General features: G+C 48.0%; 1 pseudogene; it reads right to left on the bottom strand.

Moving 5' to 3' along the window:
- Positions 1 to 17,986: 17,986 nt before the first annotated feature.
- Positions 17,987 to 18,439, bottom strand: LOC121268963 (annotated as a pseudogene).
- Between the last annotated feature and the right edge of the window lie 1,325 nt (positions 18,440 to 19,764).

The raw sequence follows: 19,764 nt of genomic DNA, 5'->3' as shown, positions 1-19,764 counted from the left end.
GAGAACACTGGAAGAAGAAGTAAGAGGAAAGTATCCGACGTATATTGACTAGTTTTTCTATTGTTTTGCCACCTGCAAGGGAGGGAGGGTAACACCAGCTGTGGCTGGTTGAATGACTGATATGACATCAAGCAAGGTGGTGCCTTCCTGGCAGCTGATCCAATTGTTTTACGGCTAAGCACAGATGGAGTAACATCGAGAGAGGCACAGCAACAGGGGAGAGAAGGAACACCAGGAGGTAATTACAGACCTAAGTAGCATGGGGGAGAACTAGCAAAGCAAGTTTAAGCAGCAGCACCAAAGCTAATGTCTGCAGGACTTAGCAAAAAGAAAATAATGGAACAGGAAGTGGTGCTGTTCACTGCTGACTGTGTCTGAAAGGACCGTTGATAAAAAGGCTGAGAAACCATATTGTGTGATAAATTATATTTTGCTGTAAGGTGAGAAAATGAATTTGCTTAGATTCAAAATGTCAAATTTATCTTAACATGGTGTAGTAATTGTAGCTTTAAGGAATGTAGTGACTGTAACTTTAAGACATTTTGTGTTGTATAGTATCATGTGTGAACGAATCAGCTCTAAGTGCGGGGAACCTTCAAGTGGAAGTTCTTCTTCCAGTTGTGGAGTTTGTTGGAAGCATGTAAGTGCTGCTGCAGCCTGTAAATAAAGTTTTTTGTTTCTAATGAGAAACCCATCTGGAAAATCAGGTCAGTTTTTATAAATACGGTTTGCTGTGGTGAAATGATTTAAGACCATGTGCATTATATCAGAGTTACAATCACAATTCTGAAAAAGTCTCATTTTCTGCTTAGTTTAGTAGCAGAAGTTGATAAGTTTACAACTGTTTTGTTTCTTTCCCTCTATTTATTTCAATCCTTTTGCCTTGTTCTCTCCCCCATCTTTGTTGCTTGGTCATCAAAATTCAGCAGTCAGACAGATCAGCTTCGGAGGCAAACTAATGGGAAATTGAGGGAGTGGATAGGAAACACTGGGGGAGAGATGCAGCTTCATTAGAACTTAGCAGGCACATGGGAAAGGACACAACACATACACAAACTGAACTGCTCTGCCACGGCTTTTGGGACTAAATCAGGTTTTCCACTTCTTTTTAAATTTTGATGCTTTGAAGCCTCTAAATGAAATTCGGGATTTTATATCAACATTGAAACTTTTTTTGCCCCAAAATATACTTTATTCATAAAATTTGTGAAAGTGCATTACATAACAGTTCAAAATTGACATTACATGAAGTGCCTACTGTACATGAGGTGCTTCAGTACAATTGCCTTTACAGGCTATATTTACAATGTCAAACATTCTCTGGTACATACAGCTTAAGGCGTTCCACATAGTTTCCAGCCCCTTGGCGTACTACGGTGGGAGGGCCTAAAAGAATTTCCTTTCCACTTTGAGCCTTTGTGGTAGCGGGCCCAAGCTATTGTGCGTCCCTCAGCATGATGTCCTGAACTTTGGAATGTGCAAGTCTGCAAAAATGGAAATACCTGCGTAGATAAATGTAATCTGTTTGAAGCAGAGTCTTTTGTAGTTATCAGCGTGAGGAATTACCACTGGACTGGAGCTCTTTACACATTTTACGCCTAGCTTCCATGTCAAGTTTCCCCAAATAAAGTAGAACAGTGGTTTGATGCAATGTGGAATTCTCTGTATGTTTTCCCACTCATTAAATTACCCCTCCCCATTTCACATGAACATCATTCCATTTCTCACACCAGCCATTCTCATGTCCTTTTAAAGTAAGTTTACAAACATTGTAGCAATTGGGAAAAGGGCTAAAATAATCTGATAACCTTTTTACCTTTTACACCCTGAAAGAGTGAATATTAACAGAATTTAGGTCAGTTTGAATTTAATCTTAGTGGTTCATTAAGAAGAAAGGCCTATATTTCAGCAGATTGCCACAAAGTCTCTCCCAACTCATTACTCTGAAATAAAAATTAAAATAACCAGAGGTCAAGATGATTTGTTACCCAACAACTTTGATTTCTAAATGACAAACTCAATCTTCCTTCCACCAGTTGCTAAGCAACAGGGCAGGACTTCCGCTAGCATGCCTGACCCCACCATGACCCCACTTTCTTGGTCAGGATTCATTGGGAAACAGCTAGGCCAGCCTACAGTGAGATTGCCACCACTAAGAGGAACTCCATGCAGAGCCAAAGAAATAATGCTGCAACCTCACAAGAGACAGTGAGGCACCCTAAAGGGGTAGAAGAGTCCTGAACATGAAAAGAGTTGCAATTGTTTAAGCTTTGGCAGAGACCGAGATCCACAGCGCTAAGTGCAGGCAGCCATATTAAGTGAAGAGGAGGCCTCCCCTAGGCTGTCTCCCTTCATGAGTGGACATCAGGGCCTCTGCCAGCTCTGGTCTCAGAAAGTGGCGGTGATAAAAGGTGTGAGTCAGAAAGAAATGGGAAAGGAGACTAGGGTTTAGCCTTCCCACCAATGTCCCTGCACCAGTTACATGCAGCAGATGGGAAAGGGACAGCCAGTGGAAGGCCCAGTGGGGCAGACTGACCATCCTATTTTCCTGCCATTTCTGCTACAACCCCACCCGATTCTGTGTGAACCATGATTTGGAGAAGGTATGGAGAGAAAAATTGAAATGTGACAGTTAGTCCAGGACGCACTCATCTTTCTAATTGTTAGCTCCTTAGGATGTGTAATGAAAAAGAAACATAAGAACAATATCATAATAGGAGCAGGAGTAGGCTGTTCAGCCCCTCGAGCCTGCTCCGCCAGCCAATAAGGTCGTGGCTGATCAACGTGGCTTTAACTCCACTTTCTTGCCTGTCCTGCAGAAGCCTTGACTCCCTTGTCAATCAAAAATCTAACTCAGCCCTGAATAATTCAATGACCCACTGCTGAGGGAGAGAATTAAAACATTAACAACCCTTAGAGAAGAAATTCCTCCTCGTCTCCACCACCATCCATCCCATCTAGGCGGCATTCCCTGTTTCCGCATTTTGCATTTATTTATACCCCGATCCTTCCTGAGACCAGGGGCTGCATTTTATGAGGGGGTGGGGGGAGGCCGATGGCTCGCCCCCCCGCCCCCCACCCCACCCTGCACCCCACAACCCCCCCCCCCGGACAGAAAGTTGGCTAGAAGCCTACCCACTCCATGCTAGCCCACTCTGCAGCCATAAGTTGCTGCGGGCGGCTACATTGTGGAGATTGGGACTTCTGCCCGTCACTGGGGAGTAAGTCCCACCCTCTGGATTTGCCAGCCAATCAGCACCTGCAGTCCCGTCAGTGCCACAAGCTCATTGATGGGTGCTGCTGGGACTGCTACCAGTCCCAAGAAGAAGGCCCAATGGGTCCCAGAGTGAGGTAAGTCTGGGGTATTGGATGGGGAGTGTTTGGCCAATTTAGTGCAGGGGGTGGGGCTGGCGTGTTTTGGAGACCAGGTGGATTGGAAGAAAAGGAGGGTACTATCTTAGTGGGGGGATGTATCCCAATGCACAAAGGGATACCCTAAGATAGTGCTCTCCTTTTGCTCGCCCTTTTAAAAACATTTTTAAAAATGGCCTGCCTACTCCTGCACAGCTGTCTAACTGTATTATAGTGTGGGTAGCGTATAATCACGGTTCGTGGGCTTGTTAACAAGCTCAGTTTAAACTTAATTATTTATTTACCTATGGTGGGAGGACTGCCAGTTTCGGTGCCCATCAACCTACCACGTTATGGGGGTGAGCTCGGGGGTGTGGGTGGGAAGCTGTGCACCCACCTGATCTTACATGCCTGCTTGCCAAAAACACATCTGGGAGGGGCACGTATAATCCAGCCTCAGACCTCAAACCAGCAGCTAAGAAACGCACAAGAGTGGTATGAAGTCATTCATCTATTTACTTTCTCTTATCTCACATGCAGTTTATAAAAACCTCCAAGCAATACAGTCGAGATCAGGTACTCATCAGGCAGAAAGCTGAAGCAAGGGCAAATCCACCTGGCTTCTAGAGTCTTGCAAAACACCCAGTTAAGTATCCACCAATAAGCTTAAAACTAAACTGAAAACCAAATGGTTTTACTTTGGCTCGGAGGGCAGAGTTCTCTGTGTCCTTTGGCGTTGGGTATCATGGCGGATGTGAGTGGCCAATATTGGCGGGATGGCCAAAAATCAGTTTCTCGCCATCATGGAACCAGTTTGCAATTGTCGGCTCCGCACCTCGGGAATTTCATTTTCATACATCTGCTTATAAGCCCTGCTCACGAGAATCATCCCCCACATCAAATTTACCGCCCACCTCGGCGTGATTGCACACCGGTGCAGAGAACAGGTTTGACAAGTGTGACGTGGAGAAGCCGGGACTTACCGCCAGGGCCTTGGTCATATTGCGGACATCCGAGGAGCAGAAGATGCTGGAGCCCCGACAGCATCGGGACCCCAGAGGAACGTCCATCCCATGCTGGGTGGATTCTCATGGACATGGCTTCACTGCGAAGCAACTCACGGAAGGTGGAAAGGCACCATTGAGAGTCTGCTTTGGGACATCAGTGTCTTGGCCATGGTCTGAAATGGACGATCGTCGAGGGGGTGGAGAGGTAGGTCCAGCGATGATTGGGAGAGGAAAGTGTACCAGGGCGGGTGGGAGAGGAAGGTGTACTGGGAGGGGGGGTGAGGTTGGGAGGGGGGAACGATAGTGTCGGAGGGGTGAGGTTGGGATGGGGGTACCATGGTGTTGGGGGCTGAGGTTGGGAGGGGGGAGGGAGTATGGGGGGAGGAGGGTGTAATGGGGAGAATGCAGCAACTGGGGAGATAGGTATAAGGGAGGAGGTAGGTGGAAGGGGTGAGGTAGCTGTAAGGGAATGAGTTCAGAGAGGGGATGGAGGTCATTGGGGGGCAGGACTTTGGGTGGAGGAAGGAGTCTGTGAGGAGGAAGGAGTTTGGAAGGGGTAAGGAATCCGGGGGAGGAGGGAGTAAGGTTGGAGGAAAGAGTAAGGTGGAGGAAGGAGTAAGGGGTGGGATGTCCAGGTGAGCAAGCAAAGGAGATGTCTGCGGAGTTGATGACTACCTCCTGGGGAGTGAAATGAGGGTGGGAATGGTAGGAGAGAGTGGTGATTATGAGAGGGGGCAGGGTGAGCCGGTAGGGTGGGAGGGTGAGGGTGTGATGGTAGTGGTAGGAGGGACGGTGAGGGTTGTTGTTGGTGGGGACTCAGAGGCACACATGGACTCTGGGGTGGGAAGGAGGAGGTCAGGGAGGTCAATGTGGATGGGGGTGGGATTCTTGGGAAGGTAGGGCACATACACTTTCACCTGGACGTCCTGGACAGAAAATGGTTCTAGCTGGTAGGTGATGGAAGGGAGGTGGAAGGTGATGCTGGGGGTGGGGGTGGGGGTGGGGGGGGGGGGGGGGGGGGGGGGGGGGTCAAATGTGATGGGTGAAAGGACATGGGTGACTGGAGTGGACAGGGGAGCTGAAACCATACTTCACCAGTACCTATGCTTCTAAAATTGAAAGTGAAAGGAGACCTGTGTTGGGCAGGAACTGTTGTTACGTGGGAGTACGATCAGTACGTGGGCAGGGATGCAGGTCAGCTCAGATGGACAACTGAAAGAAAACCCAGAGGCAGCTTGGAAAATGCTCAGGACATTGAGATGAGTGTGATGGAGGAAGGATTGGTATGCATGGGACAGTTCTTGCATGAGGCTCCAAAAGACTTTGCCGCCCACACATTTCTCCTTCCAAAATCTCTCGTGGGCCGGCTATGTGCAGCTGAACTGTTGTGGTAGAGGAAATGCAGGGGGAGGACTCGTGAAGCCTGCCAATGAAGCCGAAATAAAACATTACACATTATTCAGTGCAAGTGAATATATTTTCAGATTATAAAGTGACAAAATGTGTTCACCTGTTCAACCACTTGCGATCATAAATTCTTAACTTTTCTAGGCATACCACTTCTAGGTGCTGCCCTGACATCCGCAGCAGGGGTGGAGACAACTGTGCAATGGTTGGCCCTTTTGCCTCTGATGACTTTGGCGTGGGTCCTCTGGCGAGCTGAGCTCTTGTGGGCCCTGGCTTTCTTTGCCTGTCCTCCATATGCGCACATGTTGGCACCTCTTCATCTGAGAGCAGGTGGATGCAATCCTCCAACTTGCATGCCACACTTTTGAGGGCTTCCAATAGCTCTCTGTGATGTTCCCTCGCCTTCTGCTGACTCTTCACAGTGAGCTGGGAGGCTGAATCCAGAGTCCTCTGAGTGCCTGGGAGCTCGGCTGAACCTGCCTCCTCCTGCTGCGGATACGTGTTCATGAGGCGACCACCTTGTGAACCCGAGCCTGCCCTAGATCTAGGTCCTGCTGAGGTGTGTGTCTCTGATGGGGTGCAGGGTATGGGTAAGCACTGTGATGGGTTTTCCAGGCTGCTTATTTCCAGCTCTTCAATGGAGGAGGTTTCCTCTTGGCTGGAAATGAGGACCTGGGTGGGGCTGAGGGACTGGCTGGCTGAGGGTGTCGGTCCCTTGGCAGAGGTCCCTGTGAACCAAAGTAGAGATTAGTGCATGGCAGCAGGGTCAAATCCAGGAGAGAGACACTCACAGTTGTGTTAAGGGAGGGACGATGTGGTGCAGGATCCTCAGGAGGGTGTTCGCAGCCGACGTCACCATCGCCGCAGACACGGTCCACGTCCTCACCAGTCAGAGTGATGTTGCACGTTCCTCAAATTGAGTGAGGGGCCTAATGTGGGCTACTCCACTCCCGGTCTGGGACCTCTCTCTGCTAATGTGAGCCAGCTTCTCCTGCATGAAAACAGATGGAGAGTATGAGCAGGATTCATAGCACTGCGTGAATTGTTTGTGTGGTGAGCGGAGCCGTGGACAGGATGAGGACGCGAGCTCCAGAGGATAGGAGCCTGATGGAGATGTGAGGGTGTGTGTAAGATTTAGTGGTGTTATCCCTGTGAGGTGTGAGATCCCTATGGATGTGTGATACGTTTGTGAGTGTGTGAGTTGAGAGTGATGAAAAGAGTGACTTACCCTAGTCGAACGGATGAGATCATTCATCCTCTTTCTGCACTGGGTGGCTGTCCTCTTTTGCAGGGCGTTGGTGCTGACCACCACTGTCACCCGCCTCCCATGCACAATTGGTGACCTTGCTTGCTGGCCTTTGCCCAGAGGCGGGGGAGGGAGGGGGGCTGATGTGTGGGGTAGAGGACATTGCGGTAGGCCTCCACTGCGTCCTGTAGGCACTCCAAGGCGTTGCTAAATCTTGGGGGGTGGGGGTGCAGCATGTTTCCTCCCTTCAGCAGCCATCAGTTCACGGTAGCTTCCTGTCCCATGAAGAGTGCTAGCTCTTTGCAGGGGTTGCTTTTAAACATTGTGCCTGGTTTACTGAAGGCCTGAGGTGATGGCAGCGACCCAGCATGTTTCCCAGGAATGTATGATTAATGAGATGGGTATGGGATGAAAAGCTGCCATTCCAGCCTGCGGATAAAACATCCCTTTTCCCACCTGCGACAACAGTTTGTGCAAATCTGGGACGATTCCGCCCCTAGTGTAATGGTCTGTGGTCAGGGAGGGTTGAGATGGTCCCAAAAAGGACCAATGCTGTTTGACACATTCTCATAATCTTTTACAAAATCGTGAATCACTTTGCAAGAAATGAAAAGCCAAGTTTATTTCAGTTCATGGGGAGGGGAAAGGGGGATGTCCCAGTTTGAGTGAGGTTCAATCTCTGCATTCACCATACCAAATATATTTTTCAATTATATTTTTCAATGTGTTTTCAGTTGTACAACTGTATAAAAGGTTGACATGTTGTACATATCATATAATAATTTAAATTGTGCCAAGATTCCCTCCATGGAACGACCTTTTTTCTGTGCCAAGCTCTGACAAAATTAACATTTCAACAATAATATGTTGCCTATATTTAAAAACATGAGTGGAGGAGAAATAAACTGAAATCCCCAATTCCCTCCCCTTACTGACCACAATCAGTGTGGTTGTTTTGGAGAGATAGCTATGTGTGTTTTTAAGTCCTCCTTTCATATGGGATCAATTTAAAGATCATTGCTTTAAAGATAAGGAAGATTATTTATTCACACATTCACCCCAGAAATCTAAGTACTACATCAGTCACACACCACATACTCAAGAAAGATACAATTAAAGAAGCTAGTGCAGTTCTACAAGGGTTAAACCAAAAGATAGTTCACATGTTAGGCTTGTTGTAGGAGATCAGTCACTGCAGGCCCAATAAAGAAAGGAATATTTTTTTACCTTTGAATTGTAGTTCAGATGGGTTCAAATAGCTGAAGCCAGATATCTGGATTGTTGCAGTATTCCCTTGAAGAGATGAATGTTCAGCAGTTTGCAAAACTATGCATTTGTGATTTTCGTATCAGGAGGTCAAATTTCTTCACAGTTGAGCTAGGGTTTTTGAATCAGGCTAGAAGGCTTCTAAAGACTTTACAGCCTGTTGGTTCTTAAAAGGCCAATGTGATACTGCCTTTTCTGCAGCTGCTAGGGCTTGTGCAGGTCTTCTGCAGACTGTCCTGGCCTTTTACAGAACCAGGATAATAAAGGATTTCAGTATCAGAGGCCAGTTTCAGTCACATGATTAACTATCATTGTCCACCCAGAATGACTTAAAGCTAAAGGGCCATTAATGTACAATGAGAGATAGATGGCGGCCTTTCACACTTATTTTGTGGATAACTGGTCTCTTCAGTTCTCTTTTGTGAAGCTTTGATCTCGGAGATGAGAATCGTAACGGTCTATTGACTTTAAGGTTTGGCTAAATCACAGGCAATAGCAGATATAAATCCCACAGATAACATTTATCTTCATATGTCCATTCCAGGGAGACGCCCCACCCAGGGTGATTCAATTAGAACTTTCTGGAAGCCTGAGATAGTCTGTGTTGAATAAACAAAGGTCATCTGATTCTTGGCAGCCATCTTAGCTACATTGTGCGTTTCCATTTTAAAATATAAAAAAAACAGTTCCAAAAGCTTCCACAGGAACATAGCCCATGATGGAAGTTATGAATAGGACATATCTTCACTGGACATGATGCAGGCAATTGCACACCCTTTAATCCTACTTCCATTCCACATAAAATAAAGCAATCAATTACCATGCATAAACTTGAGGATTACCTATAAAATAATAACCTAGTAAATTATTGCCAGTATAGATTTGGAAGGGTGCAATCCATATTCACAAAACTGCATCCCAGATTGACAGGGAACACAGTGTATTTAGACTTCCAAGAAGGAATTTGACAAAGTTCCACATGAAAGTCTATTAGACAACCAAGGATTTCGTGAATTCAGAGCAAACTCTGATAATGGCTAAGAAATTGGCTGAAAGGTAGAAAATACTGAGTATTCATTGTTAAATATGTTAAGGCAGGAGAAAGTGGTGTGGGCATAATACACAGTCATGTGATTGTACCTCAGCTGCATTTAAAGGGGCAATGAACAAATAGAAATTGCCAGAGCCAGGAGTCTTTCATGATGGATGCTCCACTACAGCAAGGACAGCACCCTGTTTTAATGAAGGTTTACTGGAATTACTACTGGATGCAGTCAGGAACAAGAGGGACATACATTCTCCCAACAACAAGAATCCTGCAGCTCTTGCCTAGAAGGTTTGATTAGTGATAGCTGAGGAGATAAGCAGCAGGAGCATTGTCTGGTCTTGACTGGTCTGGTCTTGGATACAGTGCAGGAAGCAATTTACTAACATAACCAGGTCAGGAAAAGTGAGTTCATTTGCTGAATCAACTACATCCTGTGGTTTATGACACCACCCCCACTCTTTAACTCTATCTTGCAAATCGCAGACTCCACCACATCACTCCTCACACCCACGCAGCTATCAGTAGCCCCCAGCCTTCAATTTCTGTGCACTTCATCATCTTCCCCATTTAGCCATTTACTCACCCCAATCCTTAGGCAATGTGGTGTATAGACACCCTCAACAAATGCACTGCGTCCCTCTAGTGACATTCACTCACTCATTGATCTGTTATTTTCTTCTTGCTCCATCTAGAAGACAGTGCAAAACGCAAAGGAGAGAAAGGGGACTGGAGGTGGCTGCCACAAATAGTCTAGCTCACTGATGCAGAGGAGGAGGTCCCGGAGATAAGAAGCACATCTATATCTCTCTTAATCAGAAATGAAGAAACAGAAACTGGTGACAGTGTTACAAATATCTCTGGCAAGCATATGCTGATTGTATTTCACCAATAACTGGACTATAAGAAGCCCAAAAGCAAAGATTGTCAAGATCGTGCTTTTGCCATGACTGAACCAGTATTTGCCCCTTCTCTTGTCTTACCGCATACAGAATGTGTCACTGGAAACACATGGGGCAGAATTTTGCCCTTGGCGTGTGGGCTCAGTGGGGCAGGTGGATGTGGTCAGGAAGCTGCCCTCCACCCGCAATCGGCAGCCCACTGCGATTTCATGCTGGTGGGCCAATTAAGGCCCATCCAGAGTGAATGGCGGCTGGGGAACCTGCTAGAAGGGGCGTGCAGGGTCATGATGTCCGTCGGGTCCAATGGTGACCCGGCGCCCGATTCAAACCCGGCCCAGGCAGCCCCTAGAAAGCTGCCATGGAAGGACGCTGAAGTCTCCATGGATCCCGTCGTGGTTGGACACGGCAGGTGGGAAGGGGGGGGGTCGGTGGGGCAGTTGACCCCGCGTTTCTCGGGTGAGGGCCTCACTGCCCTCCTGGAGGAGGTTGCAGCCAGAAAGGAAACACTTGTCCCCAGAGACGGGAGGAGGAGGCCCACCCACCGCCACCCCCCAACCCCACCCCCACCCCCACCTCACCAAAAAGGCCGGGAGGAGGTGGCATCCAGGGCCAGCAGCCACGACGTGGTGAGGCGCACATGGGTCCAGTGCCGGAAGCACTTCAATGATCTCCTGCGATCGGGAAGGGTGAGCACCGTGTTGGCATGGGTCACTTTGGAGAACAGTTAAGAGCTGCCCATCCCCCCATGGACCTCAGAGCTGTGACAGAGTGAATGGCAAATGTCAATGAGGGAGGAGCTGGCCAAGGGGGTGAGCCCTGGCTGCTTGGACTGAGTGTCATGTGGCTCCAGGGTCATGAATCGGCCGAGCCCTGTGAGGTGTTCCTCAGATGGGGTTGGCCAAGCTGCAATGACACTGCAGATAGAGAGTGGACTAATCAATGCTCCTCTGTCCTTTCAGGAGAAGACATCCCATAACAATATTGAGAGGTCATGGACTGGCAGGGGGACCCCCACACCTCCTCACCCTTACACGTTATAAGCAGGAGACTCGGGAGCTAGAGATGCGCCATGCACCTCGGTCAACTGGCCACGGTGAAGTTGAGGTGCCAGAGGAAGGTAAGAGTGCAGTGCACTGAGGTGAGAATGTCAGTTATTGCAACCATTTTAGTGTAGTCTCGATATTGATGTGACCTCGAAACTGGAATCCCCATTGATAATCAAAAGACGAGGGTGCCATGATGCATATCTCTGTCTCACCAGGGTGCCTGGCATACACATTGACAGTGTCAGGGCTTAAACTAATGACATGACCTTCTTGTCCCTTTTAGGCTCACCAACAGGCTGTTGCAAGAGGATCCTGAAGGCCCACCCCTGACCCCTGAGGACCAGCATGCTGAACACGCACCAACATCAAACCCGCAGTCGAGCAAGCACCAATGCAAATACCAGCACTTCAGTGGACATAAGAACGCTGTCTAGTATCTTGGTGCACATTGATGAGGGCACTTCATACTTGCTTGAGGCAGAGGCAGGAAGTTTCCAGGACGGCGGCTGTCAGAGGACTGCTGGGGACCAGGAACATGCTCAGTCGATAGCTGATGGTGGCCTCTGGAGTCATCCATTAGGTGGCAGATGCTGGAAGTCCAGCGGGGTGTGCAGGAGGATCTGGCAGAGATACATGAGGGAATGCGTGCCATGGTCACCATTGTGGAAGAGCCCCTGCGGAGTATGACCACTGCGTTGACCCTCATGGCTGAGCGCATTGCCTCCTCCATGGAGAAAGTGGCAACTCTCTTGGAGATGCTGCTCCAGGAACACAATCAGGGGTTTTTGGGGATGCACTCGGACCTGCAAACCCACACACCGGCAATGACCTCAGCTGGTCAGTGAGGGAGATGGATTGGGCACCCAGTATCCCAGCTAGGTGCCCGTCCAACAATGGTGAGCAGGGAGGTCCAATGCGACCTCATGTTGGCGCATGAGCTGCCTGTTGTCTCTGTGGGCTCCTCTCAGGGCGCTCTGGCTGATGCCAGCAGCTCCCCTGCCCCTCCGACAATGACTGTGGCATCTGATGAGGCTGTGGCGACTGGGGAGATGTCAGCTGGCTGCTTCCTCCCAGGCTCGGCCTTCACAGGTGCCATGGGCCAGAGGACGACCACCAAGGTCATCAAGGCCAACAAGACAGCAGAGTCAGCGGGCTGTCTCCAATGCGGGCGCCAGTGAGGGGGGATACACCTAGACGTAGCACCCATAAACATAAATGTAAAGCATCATAAGCACAAGACGGCCTTATCACGGGTGATATTTTGTTCCCCCATTTTGCTTTATGTTTTTTCATGGTATGATTAAAAACACAGGTTAATGTTTATGTCAGCTATGCTTCATGTTCACAATTATGTTATTTTGTGCTATTGGCCTCTGGATGTTTCATTTGTTCCGTAGGTGCAAGGTGAGCCATTATGTAATGATGGACATGTGTCTCCTGAAACTTTATTGCACAGGCACATAGTGTATGTTGTTGGCCAAGGAAATGGTCCTCTCAGGGATCAAGTATGGAGCCTGCTGCCCTGGCATGTGGTGGTGGTTCTTATTTGGTAGGCTAGCTGAAGGAGCATTGGATCAAAGCGTCCCGGGGTGTCCATGCCTCCTTGAAGGCTACCCATGTCAGCTGGGCACCTCCTGAATGATCCAGGGCATGGGAAGCGCATCTTGAGAAGACCGATGGTTCTCTTTACCATCGCCCTTGTGGAGGCGTGGCTCCTGTTGTACCGCTGCTCAGTCTCTGTTCTTGGGAGGTGGAGAAGCATGATGAGCCACCTTTTGAGGGGATAGTCCTTGTCACCTGGTAGCCATCCATCCAGTTGGGCTGGAGAACTGAATAGCCTTGACACCTGGGAGTGCCACAGGATGTAAGCTTCATGAGACCTATCTGCATGTTCATGGAGCAGAATCCCTTCCTGTTGACAAAGGCACCCGGTTCACCTGCTGGTGCCTCGAATGGCCACATGTCTGCAATTGACGGCACCCTAGATATGGGGGAACCCAGCAATCGCTGCAAAGCCTCTGGCTCGCTCCGCCTGGCTGACCTCGTCCGTACAGTAATGAATGAAAGTCAATGCACGCCTGAACAGAGCTTCTGTCACCAGCTTGACGCAACTGTGGACAACTGATGGTGAGACCCCATAAAGATACCTCACCAGGCCCTGGAAAGAGCAGCCGGCATGGAACTGGAGAGCCATTGTGACCTTCAGAGCCACTGGCATGGAGTGTTCACCCACACTGTCGGAGCTGATCTCAGGCCCGATCCTCTGACAGATGGAGGTCACTGTCTCCCTTGAGAGATGGAGCCTCCTTTGGCATTGCACCTTGGACATATTGAGGTAGCTGCATCGCTGCCTGTAAACCCTGGCAGCAGGATAGTGGCATCTTCTGCAGCCCCTTCTGCCTTGGATTTCCTGTTGGCCCTGCACCCCTTGTGCCTGCGCCTCTCCTCCCACAGGACCCTCCCCTGGAAGCTGCATTGGGACACCTGGCCTCCTCTCCCTCTGCCCCTCCCTTCCTCCTCAGAGGAGGTGCCTCCAGCAGAGACCACAATCCCCATTACCAGGTTTATGGAAGGCTGTCTGATATCTGGAAGGACCCACACGGTCTGAATCCTCCGGGGGCCTGAAGGACACCAATGAGTCATAAAATGAAGCCTAGAAATACTCAGAATGCAGCTCTGAAGTGAGGTGAAGCTGTCCAGTTCAAAGAAGCAATCAGCCGCAAGTTATATCCAAAACTCCTCACTACGCGCTTTGACAGTGCCACTGACCCTTCTTATCCACCCCCCCAACCTGCGGATGAGCTTTTGCGAATTGTAGCCTGCCCGTTTTACCCATGTGACGGCTGAAAAATCGCACAGGCTCCGTAAACTTGGAGACAACTGGTGTGTCAAGGGTCTTAACTGGCCTCTTAGTTAATGGCGGGCAGGGTTCTTTAAACGTCGCGTGCCCACCTAGCAAAACATCACAAGAGCGCGTTGACATTGGCACGCTAGGCAGACGTCACCACGCGTTATTTCATGCTCGAGCGGGTCGGGTGTGCAGCCACCCACCAAGCGAAAAATTCTGCCCATGAGGACAATTCCTTGGGGAACATTATTCCTTTTGCAGGTGCACTGTCACAGGGCATACAGCCACTCTTTAGGGCAGATGCTTGCACTTTAGTGTGTCTGCTTAGGCAGTTGTCTTTCACCCCATGATTCACACCTCACAATTGAGCACGAATAGATACTGGTGGTAGAGAGCACTATGGAGATTCACTGGGGGCGTACCAGACTTTCCAGGTTCTGCTCAACTGGACACAGATGTTGAACGCTGTTGAGAAGGAGGATGTTAGAGGTGCAACTTAGCCAGGTACTAACAGATGTCATGCAAACTCTGCACAATAATGGAGTGGATGTTGGAGTCCAGTGCGAACACTAGTGGATTGATGGCACAGGGAACAGTGAGAACTCTGCTATGGAGACAATGGCCATTGCCATGGAACTTCAAGTATAGCTCTCAAATGAATACATAGTCAATGACCATGGCCTTGCAAATATCTCCGTCAATTTGCCTGCTGTTTTAAATGATAGATACCTTATCTGAGGCTTTACAATGCGTCATTGATCTCCACCAAGTTGATCCATAGCAAAGCGAAGTGACGCTCATCCAGGAGTGGGATGGTGGTGAACAGGACCATGGAAGTGGGAATCCACTCAAAATGCTCCCACTTCCAAAGTGTTGATGGCTGACTCTGTCCTGCTGAGTGTGCTCAGCAACTCCAAGATCCAGGGGTGGTCAGGCAAAAAGTATCTCAGCTGTTAGGACAGGGATCTGAGGAGCCTGTTTCGAACTCTTCTGAAGCTATACAGCAAGCACCACATAGAAAGTGAAAGTTAAAGCAATTGGAATTCACAATGGGGATGCACAGATCTGTCTGTCAAAACATTATGTTGTTAAGTTTCCATTTTTTTTATAACATCACCTAAAATTTATTGATTGGAACCACTTTTATGCCTTGGCCATTATTGCATCCTGAGTTCCAACTCATCTTTTCATTTGTGCCATGGTAATTGTCAATACGGGGGAGATGGTGATGTGGTGGTAACGTCACTGGACTAGTAATCCAGAGGTGCAGACTAATTCTCTGGGGATATGGGTTCAAATCCCACCACAGCAGCTGATGGAATAATAATTCATAAATAAATCTGGAATTGAAAAACTAGTCTCAGTAATGGTGACCATGAAACCATCACCGATTGTTGTAAAAGCCCATTTGGTCCACTAATGCCCTTTAGGGAAGGAAATCGTTGTCCTTACCTGGTCTGGCCTACATGTGACTCCAGATCCATAGCAATGTGGCTGACTGTTAACTGCCCTCTGAAGTGACTGAGCAAGCCAATCATTTCAAGGGCAACTAGGGGTGGGCAACAAATGTTGGCCTTGCCAGCAATGCCCGCATTGCATGAAAGAAGAAAGAAAGAATGCTGAGTGTAAAGGGGTTGGAGGGGTTGTTGCTGCTGGTGGGAGTGACCAGTGGGTTTGATTTGTGATGTTTTCCTGTGTGAATTAGCATGAGCTAAACGTTTGCACTATTTGGTCATCTATGGCATTCAGGGCAGCACGTGTGAAACTGGTCTGGTGATGGGTGCCCCATCTTCATCCTCCTCCTCCTCCACTGTGTTCTCTTTATCCTGAAACCAGTGATGAGCCCCTTTGTCCCTGACAACCTGTATCTCTGCTGCGCAATGGTACGCAGGCACAGGACACCACTACGGTTGTGGACACCCTTGCTGGTGAGTACTGAAGAGCGCTTCCTGCCCTACCTCGGCATCTGAAACGCTTAGTCAACATTCTGATTCAACTGTGTCTTCTCTTCAAAATATACTACATTGGCTGGAAGGTGGTTTGGGACATCTTGTGGTCGTGAACGGTGCTATATAAATACAAGTCTTTCTTTTTTTCATTTTTACCCACTTGAACTGCATCTCAAACTCCCACCCTGTTTCACTGATTAGTTTCCCATGTTGGAGATGTTACATTTAATGGCAAATCAAATTCAATCAAAAAATACCCCATCAGTTTCCCCTCAGGGGCACTAATTGCTGGGATAAGTGCTGGTCCGCCTACACTAATTAAGGTGCCAACTTCGGCAAGTAGGTTACTCGCAGGCATCCAAATGTGCCTCTGGCAAACCTGGAAGAGGATGTTTTGGAGCTGAATTTTTTAGTTGCAATCTAAAGTGAACTTATTTTAAATCATCACCTGCCCCCCAACCTACCAGTTATTTGGGGTTAAAATCCACCTCCCCCCATTGGCTTAAATTTGGAATATTAGTTTTAATTGGAGCTTTCATGCCACTCCACAATATGTTCCCATAGTATGAACAACACCTGGATAACCAAGAAAGGAAAACATACTAAATCCAAAAGCCTGCCCTCGATTGACAGGACACTATACCTAATCAAAAACAAAATTACCTGGAAAAACTCAGCAGATCTGGCAGCATCGGCGGAGAAGAAAAGGGTTGACGTTTCGAGTCCTCACCTTCAACAGAACTACCTATACCTAATCAGCTTTTTAACCATATCTTAAATCTCTGCTCTCTCCAACATTCTACCTTGATTCCCTCCAGACATTTCCTGGTTACTTTTTACACAGGTTAATTATCCATAAAGTGAGAGTTTTTCATGTGGCTTCCTATCTTACTCCCAATTTCCTAATTTGTATTTGAATTTGCATTTATATTTGAATATCGCATGACTGTGAAAAGTTCTTTTCTGAATCAACTGCATTGTTGGAAACACGAATGATAGATAGACAGGGCTGCAGCCCTTTAATCTGATACATTGCTTGTGGGCCTGCTTAGCTCTGTCTAGCGCATGCTGCTTCTGCAGTTTAACATGCAAGTAGTCCTGCATTGTAGCTAAATGGAATAGATTTTGAATAGATCTAACAACTCAAAACTGGGCATCCATGAGGTGCTGTGGGCCATCAGCAGCAGCAGAATTGTACTCAAACACAATCTGTAACCTCATGGCCCAACATATCCCTACTCTACCATTACCATAAAGTTGGGGATCAACCCTGGTACAATGAAGAGTGCAGGAGGGCATGCCAGCAGCAGCACCAAGCATACCTAAAAATGAGGTGTTAACCTGGTGAAGCTACAACATAGGAAAACTTGCATGCCAAAAAGCATAAACAGCATGAAATACACAGAGCAAAGTGACCCCACAATCAACGGGTCAGGTCTAAGCTCTGCAGTCCTGCCACATCCAGTCATGAACGATGGTGGACAATTAAACAACTAATTGTAGAGGAGGCTCCACAAATATCCTCATCCTGAATGATGGGGGTGCCCAGCACATCAATGCAAAAAACAAAGCTTAAGCAAATGCAACAGTCTTTGGCCAGAAGTGCTGAGCAGTTGATCCATCTTGGCCTCTTCCTGAGTCCCCAGCATCACAAATGTCAATTTGATTCACGCCACGTAACATCAAAAAACAGCTGAAAACACTGGATACTGCAAAGGCCACGGATTCTGACAACATTCCGGCAATAGTGACTACTTGTGCTCCAGAACCAGCTGTGCCCCTAGTCAAACTGTTCCGGTACACTTACAACACTGGCACCTACCTGAAAATGTGGAAAATTGCCTAGGTAGGTCCTGTACACAAATAGCAGGACAAATCCAACCCAACCAATTACTGCCTCATCAGTTTACTCTCCGTCATCAGCAAAGCGATGGAAGGTATCGTCCTCTCCTGCCTGTTGTCTTTGTGTGGTGGCCACGCACATGGAGATGCCAGAAGTGTTGCAGACCCCTCTGTGGGTGGACCTTCTTCAACTGCTCCAGGTCCTCACACAGTTTGTTGTCCAGGCTGTTGGCCAAGACCTGGCTGTATTTTCCATCCTTAACATCCTTCTGCCTGTTCAGGTAACCAATCGGGAATCTTGTACTGAGGTGGGTTCTGCACGATTGTTATAATGCACTCGACCTTATCCTCAAAGCTTTCTTGCTTAGCTCTCCCCAGCTCTCTTGCTCAGGTTGATATCAGCTTTCCTCAGTACCACAAGAGCCCCCCCATACCCTTACAAACGCAAACGCTATCTTCCTTCACCCAGCAGTGTTGGTGTTGAGGACTCGAAGAATGTGCTGGAACTTTCTGGGGATAGCCAATGACATGATGGCGGTGGCGTTCACTCAGCCTGGAAATGCTGCAAAGTCTGTGCCAATTGAGTGCATGGTCTAGTTGTGATTAAGAGCTGCTGATACCAATTGGGGAAAGGGTAGGGCACATATGTAAGAACCAGTTTCCACCTGTAGAGGAGGGAGCTGTGTGGAAGGGAAGAGTAGTCTGCACTTTTATTATACTGGGTTTTGTGAATAAATCTATGTTGAAGACAGACTGGCTCCAGCTTCTTCCTTTGCCAGATGGATGTTCACCGTATTGACACACAGCGTCTCACGGGTGCCCAGTTTTAAGCTGCTAGATCTGCACTGAATCTGTTGGTACAAACTTCTCTCTTCATTTACCATTTCCAAGCCACCCGTCTTTCCCCCCTCTCCCACCTACAACCTGCTCCCTGCCCAAGTCATCAGTCTTGACTTCCAAAGTGCCACAATTGGGGCTTCTCCCCAATTCCTGACATACATGCTAAGCATCGCTTCCAGCTTCTCACCTTGCCCTCCCCCCTCCCCTCAATACTGCTCCTGCTTGAGACTTGCTGCTACTTAAAGTGAATCTAAATGCTACGTGCTGGAGGCAAATTCTCATGAACACTACAAAAGTAGACAGCAGCAGAAATAGTTTCAAATAGCAGCATCACTTGGATAGATGAGAGGGCTCAGTCTGCCCTGATTGTCCTCTGGGAAAGTGGATATGTGGACCAGGCCTCAAGTGTCCAGACTGTTGACATGTGTGTTGTTATCCCTGTTTCCGACAGTGAAGCTGATTCACACAAAACTTTTCACCGTAATGCGATATTCAAATACAATTGCAAATTCAAATACAAATTAGGAAATTAGGAGTAAGGCGGGAGGTCACATGAAAAATTCTCACCCAATGGATAATTAACCTGTGTAAAAAGTAACCAGGAAATATCTGGAGGGGATCAAGATAGAATACTAGATCGAGAAGGGATTAAAGATATGATTAAAAAACGGATTGAGTGTGGTGTTCTGTCAAGAGAGGGCAGGCTTTTAGATTTAGTGTGCTCTCCTTTTCCATGAATGGTGGCCGACAACTAAACAACTAACTGGAGGAGCAGGCTCCATTAATATCCCCACACTCAATGATGGGGGAACCCAGCACCTTAATGCAAAAGGCAAAGCTGAAGAACTGACAACTGTTTTCAGCCAGAAGTGCTGGAGGTCCCCAACATCACAGATGCCAGTCTTCAGCTAATTTGATTCACTTCACATGATATCAAGAAATGGCCGACAGCACTAGACACTGCAAAAGCAATGGGCCCTGCCAACAACCCAGCCGTAGTACTGAAGACTTGTGC

This window comes from Carcharodon carcharias, chromosome 23 (assembly GCF_017639515.1).
Source record: "Carcharodon carcharias isolate sCarCar2 chromosome 23, sCarCar2.pri, whole genome shotgun sequence".
NCBI classification, from domain to species: domain Eukaryota; kingdom Metazoa; phylum Chordata; class Chondrichthyes; order Lamniformes; family Lamnidae; genus Carcharodon; species Carcharodon carcharias.
Note: the sequence above shows the minus strand (reverse complement) of the source record. Positions and strands in the feature narration are given on the sequence as shown.